General features: G+C 51.0%; 1 long non-coding RNA gene across 1 annotated transcript; it reads right to left on the bottom strand.

Annotated features, from left to right (window-relative positions):
• Positions 1-1,004: 1,004 nt before the first annotated feature.
• LOC124667133 lies at positions 1,005-1,880 on the bottom strand. Its single transcript, XR_006991162.1, has 2 exons — positions 1,829-1,880; positions 1,005-1,085 (listed from the first exon to the last, which is right to left on the bottom strand). It is a non-coding gene; the product is annotated as an uncharacterized LOC124667133 (long non-coding RNA).
• Between the last annotated feature and the right edge of the window lie 8,521 nt (positions 1,881-10,401).

Below are 10,401 nucleotides of genomic sequence, written 5' to 3'. Positions count from 1 at the left end.
TATGACAGTCCGAGAATCTCCTTTTGTGTTTCTTCCTAAAAATATGTGGGTCGCACCGTGACGCGGGATCTATTCGGTGCATTTTTTTTGGGTAAAACCAAAAAAAAATCGGTTTTTGCTATTTTGGGGTATTTGCTAGAGCTGCTTTCACGTACATTATGTGAGTCCAACGGGTTGGAAAAACACGTACTCCCGTGTCTCTAAAAACGTGACCTAGATTTTTTTTTTAAATTCATTTACATACCCGCAAAAAAAGATAATTTTAAGGTGTCTTTTATGGACAAAGCCACAAAGGTAGTACTAGTACTATCTATTTTTGCAAAATTTAAAAGACGCGTGGGCACGCACGGCACAGATTGACCATGTGTATCGTCCTATCGACGTGGACAGCTAACCTGGGCGTACGTGTTTTGCGTGCTAAATTTGCTTCATTACAAACACGCATGCATAATGCATGCATCGCTTTGGTTTGTTGTCTAGGAGCGAGCAAGAGTTTACGTACGGTACTTGTACATTTTAGTTTGGTTTGTTATGGTTGGGTTGGTTTTGGTTTGTTATTCCTGTTGGCTAGGAACGAGCAGGAGGAGTTAGGTACGTACGTGTACATATTAGTTAGGTGCTTCCGTCGGGGAGGCGTACGTGCAGGCGTTGCGACACACCTTCCTCGCCGCTGCACCGGCCGGCGTTTACGGTTTACCTAGCTACTAGAAGGACCTCGCGCGCTTTGCTGCGCGCATTTTTTTACCGGTCGGGCTAATATTTTTTCCTTTACCCAGGGGAAATTTTGTAATTGAAGTTATGTCGATGCATAAAATCAATAGCAATTTGGATATTGTCATCCACGAGTAAAAGTAACTGATCCAGAAAAACATTACATGAGTTAAAACATGTATGAAAGCCTTGTTTATGATGAAAATGAGTAATCACTAATGCCCACGTATTGGATCGACATTAGTGATTACTCACTGATAGCTCCCTGCAGAAGAAAAAATAGATACTTGTTGTACTCGAAGATGTTTGCACACAGAACAAGGGAAAATACAACCTATCCAAAGAAAATATTGTTGAAACCCTTTGATAGCTCCCTACAAAACAAAAAAAATAGATATAGTCTACACACTGGCTGCAGAAAGAAAAAAAGAAAAACAGAGAAGGTTAAAACTAAAGAAGCAAAAATGCAATACGAAAAAACAAAGCAAAACATACTGAAAAATGGGAATGTTTACTAAATGAAATGTAAAATTACAGGAAAAGTTAAACCAAGGAAGATATCTAAGCATTTCACCAAACATGTACATGCCTTCTATCACAAAACCTTTAAAATTACAAATATCTTTGTCTTCACACAACATCAGCAACTTTTGGTGTTTTCTATACACTTGCGTGTCTTTTTTTACAGGAGAACTTCAGTTGTGGAAACATATAAACTGAACACCTATATGATTGAAAGAAGATACTGATAGAATAATTATGGCTAGTCCGGAACACTTATAGCCCATGGTGATTCTTCATAATCAAATTTATTTCCCCCGTTTCCACCTATGTAATGCAAAGTTTAAATGAACAGCCAAAACATATATGTATCATAATTCTAGATGGTGATCCTGATTATTAACTGAATTTGTAATTTACTATCAGTTACCCTTATTTTGATTTAAACTTTAATGTAGAGCTTGTAGTCTAAGGTAGATCAAGAACGCCAACTGAGTGTTCTTAGCGATGTAAGCTCCATATTTAAAACTGGAAGTTCAAGAAAAACTGATAATTCATCTGAATTCATTTTTTAAAAGAAATGTAGAGTTATTGAGGTAGATAAATAAATTCTTACCAAGTTTTTTTTGGATTTCCAACCGTTGACTTATGTGTCCACATCTGAAGCTGGAAATCCAAGAAAAAACATGATATGGTAATTTGTTATTTAAGGACGCCCAGTAATATATGATAAGCTAATTTGTAAATGCAAAATCAGAAGAAAAATGTGTAGTAATTGTTTCTGGCATTTCAGACTAGCACCTTGAGAAATATAAACATGAGACAATTCATTAGGTTTATAGTACATACAATAGATAAATCAATAAGTGAAAAAAATGTGGTCACACATGCCTTGTTGGGTGCATTATTTCAGATGTAGTGAAGGATGCAGACATGGTTTTAAAGGCGTCGCCTAGGCGTCGCCTTAGGGACGCCTAGGCGTCCAAGCGCTCCCCCTCCGCCTTAGAAAAACGCCCGCCTTAGGCGCCTAGGCGTCCAAAGCGTCCGCCTAGGCATCGCCTAAGCGTCAGAGCGCCCCCCCCCCCTTCGCCTTAGGACGCCTTGGCGCCTTTAAAACCATGGATGCAGACAAAAAGATAACCTTATATATTCTTGCTGTCATATTGAACTAAGCAAGCAAGAAGCCAACTAAAAAAGAGGAGATGCTGCCCAAGAGTAGAAACATGTGTGGAGTAGCAATGTGGCCTCTGAAATTATCTAGGAACATCAAGCTACCCGCCTTTAGCCGAATCCATCAAGTCAAGTAGTTTAAGAATGGCAACAAGTGGATAAAACAGGGCATCTCATGTGTGCCCCTCATTTTCAAAGTAGCACAAGGCCAGCTCCCGGAAGAGCTTCCATGCTCAATGGCAGGTTCCATTATGGTTGAGGTCAGAGGTATTGAAATTGGGTAAGGACTGGACAAAATTACAACATATGAATGCTTTCGCTTTGGGACAGTTGTGGCCTGATGGGCGTGATTACCTTCTTGATAGAGCGGACTGGACAAAATTACAACAGATGAATGCTTTCGCTTTGGGACAGTTGTGGCCTGATGAGCATGAATGCCTTCTTGATAGAGCATTTGTTATTCAGGCTGATACGTTGAAGTTAATCCAAGGTGGATTTACTTGGATGCAGCATCTGGTTGTGCAGCAATCCTTCAGGTCTGTGATATGATGATTAACAAAGCCAATCTTGGATAAGCTCGAACAACAAGCAGGTGCTGTTTAATGGGACTCTTTGATTTCTCGGGTTATTTATTCATTACCCTCTGACAAATTCTTCATGCTACACATAGTAGACTGTTTATCCATGGACCAGGTATCAGCAGCGTGTACATGTGCTGTTTAATGGGGCTCTTTGATTTCTCGGGCTATTTTTCCATTACCCTCTTATTTTGGGATATTTTTTTCATTATCCTCTGATTTCTTCATACTACACATAGTAGACTGTTTTTCCATGGACCATGCATCAGCACCAGCACTGATGCCAACAATATGCAAATGGCAAATAGAGAAAAGAACCCTTCCAACCCTAGGCGAAAGGCAAACTCATCATACTAATTAAGGAAGCATGGCCCAAATCAAATCCACTCGACCCCCAAAACAACAACGGCGGCACAATCCCCGAAGAACACCACCAAGCCACAGGCGGTTGCGGTCCCTTATCCATTCTGCCCCAAATCCCTAAATGAAGATACCGCAACCGCAACCACACCCACCCGCATAACCCATCCAAATCCATTGCTGGTCTCATACCCATCAGAGCACCCAACACATTGAGCATGCCCCAACAAGAACCTAAAACGCTTCCAGCCAACCTCAATCAGCACCCCTGGGCGGCTCTAGAAGAAACCCCAGGCATCCAACTAATTTCCTAGTTGAATATTTCCACAACAACTAATTAGATCCCTAAACTGCTGAATCAGATAAATCAAGAATCGGTTTTATTCCCTAACACAGTACTACGCGCGTGTGGCTATCTTGATAAAAATCATATTATCTTAGATGAACATTTCCACAACAGTTAATGCTATTCCCAGCGTTTATATGGACATATAATTACTTGCCTCAAGTAGCGTTGATCTTGGCCCTTAGGCACCAATCATCCAATTATTCACCAGGCAAATCGGTACTCACTGCGCCTGCAAAGGCGTACACCCAAAGTCCTGGAGCCGCAAAGCAACACAGGTAGCAGAAGCCCTGTCCAGTGCCCACACCTGCAAAGGAAATAGGAACCAACCTGGCCGCATTTTATACTCGCTGCACATGAAAATAATCATTCAGTGAGCAAAAGATTCAGGTAAAGCAGTAAATATACTTCCAATCAAATCAGATAAAATTAATTACTCGCATGATGCTTCAATGGCACAAATATGAATTCAAACTCTGGACATAAAACATCATGCCGGTTTCCATCCAAAATTATTGTTCAGGTCCGTCTATCCAACCATTGACACCTTATTCCTGCTTGCCCATCGTAATTACCAAAAAGATAGCAAAGATGAGGAAGGGGAGAAAATAGTGGAGACCATACCAGTGCAACCTAGAGTTGAAGCAGAACAGATCAGGGAGGCGACCAGCAACAACTCGGGGCAGTCGTTCAGGAGATCAGGTCGAGGACGGCCTGGAGTGACGGGCCGTGGCGCCCGCGACATCCATGGCCACTCTGCCGAGCTCACCGACTGGGGTTTGAGGGAGGAGCAGGCGACCTCTCGGGAGTGCGTGTGGTGTTGGTCCATTTGGGATGCGTTGGGGAGGGGAGAGTGAGGACGGCGAGGCGGAGAAGGTAGGCGGTGCCGGCGAGTCGGTTCCAGGCTGACCGGGTCAACCTCATCTGTAAGAGCATCCCCACTCGTTGGCGCTCCCCACGCCCAAATCCGGCGAAATTTTCGTCCGGATTGGAGGAAGATTTGGCGTGGGGAGTAGTAGTTTCCCAGCTGCGTGCCCAGGCGAAGTCGACGATGCGAATTTAAAAACGGAAACTTGACAAACTACGGCTAAAAACGGGTGAATATAGACTAAATTTAATGATATTTATTACATTACGGGAGGAGTTCATACATAGAGGCCGAATCCGACTATATTCCGAATTCGGCTAGGGGAATGCAAACGCTAATTTTAAAACACGGCGCTCTACATGCCGAAATGGCGGTAGAACACCGTGTAGTCGCCGCCGTCGTCGTCGGAGCCGTCGTCGTTGGCCTTCGGCTGCGCGGCACTGGCTGCTGCTTGCCCGGCCGGCGTCTCCCACCCCGGGGACGGCTTGTACCGGTCGTCGTCGGAGGACTCGAGGTCGACGACGGGGACAGCGACGCCGGATGGAGGTGTCGCGAGGACAGCGGTACCGCGCGAGATCGTCGTTGGCGGTTGGAGCGGAGCGGGCGGCGAGTTGGCGTGCGGCGGCCGAGTCCGGCAGCCGCCGCTGCCGCTCCGCCTCCTCGCGCTCCCGGTCGCGCCTCGCCCGGTCCGGTGCGGCGTCGTCCGCGCGCTTCTCCTCCTCCATGTCGTGCAGCGACACGGCGATCGCCTCCGCCATCGCGGCGTCCTCCGCGCGCTTCGCCTCCTCCTCGGCGAGCCGGCTTGCGGCGGCCTCTTTCTTCGTCTTCTTCCGGCCGCTCGCGGCGCGGAAGGCTGTTCGCGGATGACGAGGGCGCCGCTGCTGCGCCCTTTGGTCGCCGGCGTAGACGCCGGCTCCTTCTTGACGCGCACCGGCGTCGAAGGCGACGTCGCCTCCTCCCTCTTCACCGGCGCCAAGGATGACCTTGACGCCGATCCGGAAGACGACGAGCTGGCAGCCATGCGCCGTGGCTGCCAGACGCTTCCCGACGGCGGCTCGCCGATGCCCTCGATGCCGATGGAGGGGGCATCGTGAGCACCGGGAAGTTGCCGCCCTCGATGTGCGCGAGGACGTTCGCCGGCGTCCTTTCCGGCGCGCTCCACCACCGTCGGCGGCCCACGGCGTTGTTGCGCGCGAGGCGGAGGCGGCGGGCCGTCGTAGGCCGCCGGCTCCCGCTCCCACCGCCGGAGGAAGTAGGAGTTCCACGCCGTGTAGTTGTCGGGGTGGTGGCGTGGCTCGGCGCGCTCCTCGTCGGTCATCGTCATCCTCGCCTCCTCGATGGCGACGTCGAGGGCATGGCCCGCGGCGGCGGCGGGATTGGAACGCCGCCGGCACTTAGCCGCCAGCCGCCTCCGGGAGGCCTCGTGTCCGGCGGGCAGGGGTACCCCGCCCGGTGGAGGAGGTGCCCCTCCCACGCGTGGAGCGACCGGCGGGGAAGCCGTTGTTGGCTGCGCCGTCGTCGTCGTAGAACGCCATCTTGGGAGTAGAGGGAGAGTGGAGGGAGAGTGGAGCACGGGGTACGCCTCGCGGTGATCGGACCGGCGTATATAGGCGTGGCTGGCGCGGGGATTAAATGCCGCGTGGAATGCGACGCGTCCGCGGCGAGCTGACCGGCGGCGGCCTTTAGTGCGCACGGAAGACGATGCGTGCGCGGAAGACGACGACATTAACTCGCCGCGTGGCCGGCGAATGCGGACCGGCGGCAGGCTTTTACAGCGCGCGGAAGACGATGCGATGAGGACGACGATCGGTTTCTCTCGCCGACAAGTTGGGGCCACCGGATGCGCGGGAAGTTGCCTCGCCGTTTCGCGCGCTTTCGTTTCGTCCGGAGTCCCGAGCGCTCCCCGGGGGCCGGGGATGGCGTGGGATCGCCGGATGGATTTAGGCCCAAATCCGGACGAAAACGAGGAACCGGGGGCGCGACTGGGCCGAATTACGCCGTCCGGATGGAAAAAACGCTCGCCGGGGGCCTGTTCGGGGGGACGAGTGGAGATGCTCTAAGGTTTTCTTTCAGAGCTAAAGGATACGTGCAACAAATCGCTATCTCCTTGTTCAAAAACAAATCGCTATCTCTAGTGGGACCAGCGAAAACGACCTGCCGATGCACCAGAGACGCTCCCAACCCTGGGAGCTTAGGGCATCTCCAACGCACTGACCCAAATGGACGTATCTGGACGTCCGTTTTTTGTTGTTTGGGTCGGCACCCGGACAGGCGGACAGCTCCCGGATGTCCTACTAATTTTGTATTCCCCAACGCACATAGAGACCTAAATTTTGCTCGTACTAGTACTACTCGGAGGCGCACACGCCGGCGAGCTCCTCCTGCCCTGGACCGTGCCGTCGACCACGCCGTAGCCCCGCCGCGAGCTGCGTCACCTCGCCCGTCGCGAGCTGGTGCTCCCGACCCGTGCCGCTGCTCGTCGCCCCGCCGCGGGCGCAGCCGCGGGCGCGGCCCCGTTGCCGCCGGCGCAGCCTTCCCTGCCCGTGCTGCTGCTCCTCGCCCCGTCGCGGGCGCAGCTCCCGGCCAGTGGCCCAGCTCATCGCCCCGCCGCGGGCGCGGCCCCGTCGTTGTGGGCACAGCTCCCGGCCCGTGCCGATGCTCATCGCCCCGCCGCACGCGTGGCCCCTTTTGCCGCCGCGGGCGTTGCAGCATCGTCGCGGCCGCTACTCCTGGCCCCGCCGCGGCCTGGGCTTCCTGGCACCGCTGCTGCTCGTCGCCCCGGGCGCAGCCGCCGGCGTTGCCCCATCGTCGCGGCCGGAGGACGAGGAACTCGAGCGTTCGCGGGTCCCGTGCCGCGACCGCGCGTCGCCGAGGAAGCCCAGCAGCAGCGGCTCCGGCGTCCAGGAGCGCGGACGACCCCGCCGCCGCATCCGCCGCGGCGACCTCCGCCATGCCGCGGTGTCCGGCAGCCGCGTCCGGCAGATTCTATCGCGGGGCCGTCCCGTCGCGTGCAGCAGCAGCTGTTGTAGAGAGGACGACGGATTTGGGCGGAGTGGGGACGAGGCGCACGGGCGGAGCAGCTGCGCGCGCGCGGGCGGAGCGCCAGCTGCAGCAGCGGCGGGCGGCGCGGGAGAAGCTGCAGCGCGCGGGCGGAGCGGCCGGCGCCCTTGGTCGTCGCCATGCGCATCGCCGTCGACGAGCTTCGCCGCCGGAGCTCGTTTCGGCGGCGGCGAACTCCGGCATGGATGAAAAAAAAGGTCTAGCAAAGGGCAGCGGAGGCCTCCATGCGTGGGCGACGGCGGCAGTGCGCCAGGCGAGCCTTCCCGCCGGCAGCTATGGGAGCATCCATGGGGGAAAAGAAGTCAGAAAGAGGGACGAGAGGAGAGAGAGTGGTGGGTTGGTTTTGTCTCTCTGGCAACTGGGCCATACATGGACACAAACGACCATCCGCGCATGTCCTCGCCTGTCCGTGACGACGCAAAGTGTCCGCAAATTTAGTTGAGGTTTGGGTCGTCCCGGACCACGCGGACCGTCCGTTTTGCATTTGGGTCTGCGCGTTGGGACGCGTTTTTACCAAAACGGACGAAAGTGGTGTCCGTTTTTGGGTTTGGGTCTCCGCATTGGAGATGCCCTTAGTGCTCTTAGGAGATGTACGTCACACCTCACGCCCGGGGAACGCCGGCCGATGGCAAACTTGCTTTGGCCTTAACTAGGCTATATTTAAATAAATATATATATATTTCTGTGGACACTATGTCTTTTTTATTTTTATAATTTTATGCCACTTTATTTATTATCAGTAGTAGTTACATGAATGACCAAAAGAGAGAGAATGGACTCCAGAGGATCGTCTAGCGAAACAGAAGCATCAACCCCTTAGCCAATCTAGGTAGTTCATCTGGTACAACATTTGCTTCTCTTGGCTCAAACGGACGTTATATCTCACTATCGATGTCTATAATAAATTTTGCTATTTAATAATCCACCCGTCCCATAGTTCTTGTAGTGATTGTAGTGCAAATTTAAACAAAAATCACGATAATAATTATAAAATAGAGGAACTATTATTTAGGCAACTGATACATTTTTCGTTTTGGATAAATAGATACTGTGGCAACTAAGCACTTCAGCCACTCACAGGTTCGTCTTCCTCTCTTGCAAATGCTCGACCTCACCAAAACCTCACCTGGTCTCGGTTTATGCCTCTCCATTGGGTGAGCGCATATGGTCGCGGGTTGTGCGTTAGCGCACCGACATGAAACGATGTGACGTGTATTTTCCGTGGGAAGAGGACAACCGGTGACTGATATACATAGGACTGAGGGTAGCGGCCATATGACTTAAATTTACAAATGACAAGAAGCAGAGGAGGAGCGAGGGCCAACGATCGGGACGGTTGAGATAATATCATCACATGAGGAAGAAGAGGCATGCTCCGCTAATATGGTTGGGGAAAAGAGGAGGCATAAGGCAACGGGCGATATACAACATAAAAGGGGCTCACTCGTTTACGTGCTAATGACTAGTAGGGACACACGGCAAGGCCTCGAGGAAGAGGCTGGAGGAGTTAGGTTTATGGTAGGATTATAGTAGAGTTAAGATTGTCTCTTTCTAACCGAACTTGAGCACAACGTGGGACACTATACCATAATACCTCCAAATGTATCATAATGTTTATGCCCAAAAAGCAATCCATAACCTGAGGGGTCTATGGCTCAGGAAATTTTGGGTTCCCCTCACTACTTTGGCATATTGAAATCACTTTTTTTACTTTATGAATCGTAAATGTAGAGAATAATTTTTTTATTTTTTTGTGGATTATCATGAGCTTGTGGCTGCCATTGCCTTTTTTTTTTCTCAAGTCAATGTATTAATGAAGCCTAATCAACACAGATTTGGTGAACATGGGAGCCTGTGGACCTTTTATGAATAGAAAAATTAGAAAAAAAAGTAATAAAAATATAAAAAAATACGACATAAATTATGCGTGTACATATGTGCGTGCAAGTATGAAGTTAAATACAAAATTATGTAACTTTTGTGAAAAAAGATAAAATGTCCAGTAACAATATAAGAACTGAGTTTCTGATATTCAAATAATGTGAAGCTCGATTTTCTCCTTTCACTTATATTATTGTGACATCCTAGCTCATGGCTTAATAGGATTGATGGGATACTCATATCAACAAGTTGCAACTTCTTTTCTGGAAGATCATCAGCAAAGAACTCCGAGGTTAAGCATGCTTTGTCAGGAGTAATTTGAGGATTGGTGACCGACCGGGAAGTAGTTCCCGGGTGCGCACGAGTGAGGATAAAGTGCGCAAGAAAGACATATGTTGGTCTGTGGGGCTAGTCTACAGAACCTAGAGAGCTGGCAGGGGTGACATGCCCGGCCGGAGGCTGGTCGGTCTGTTACATTTGGTATCAGAGCCGACCTTCGTGGTAACACGGGCGTGTGCGGGTCAGGGGCACGGACATGTGGTCCATCGTGGCACATGTGTCGGCACTGGATGCATGGATGTGTGCCAAGAGGGGACATTCCTGGCCTGGGGTTGGTCGACGAGGGCGTCGATCTTCTAGGGTGGGATGAGTGTGACATCCTAGCCCAGAGATTGGTAGGATTGATAGAATACTCATACTAACAAGTTGCAACTTCTTTTTCGGAAGCTCATCAGCAAAAAATTCGAGGTTAAGCGTGCTTGGCCCGGAGTAATTTGAGGATGGTGACCGACCGGGAAGTAGTTCCTTGGTGCGCACGAGTGAGGATAAAGTGCGCAGAAAAGATATATGTTGGTCCGTGCGGCTAGTCTAGTGATTCTAGAGAGCTGCCATGGGTAACAGGCCGGCCGGGGTTGGTCGGGGTGTTA

Source organism: Lolium rigidum, chromosome 6 (genome assembly GCF_022539505.1).
Source record: "Lolium rigidum isolate FL_2022 chromosome 6, APGP_CSIRO_Lrig_0.1, whole genome shotgun sequence".
NCBI lineage: Eukaryota > Viridiplantae > Streptophyta > Magnoliopsida > Poales > Poaceae > Lolium > Lolium rigidum.
This window is presented reverse-complemented; position numbering and strand designations above follow the sequence as displayed.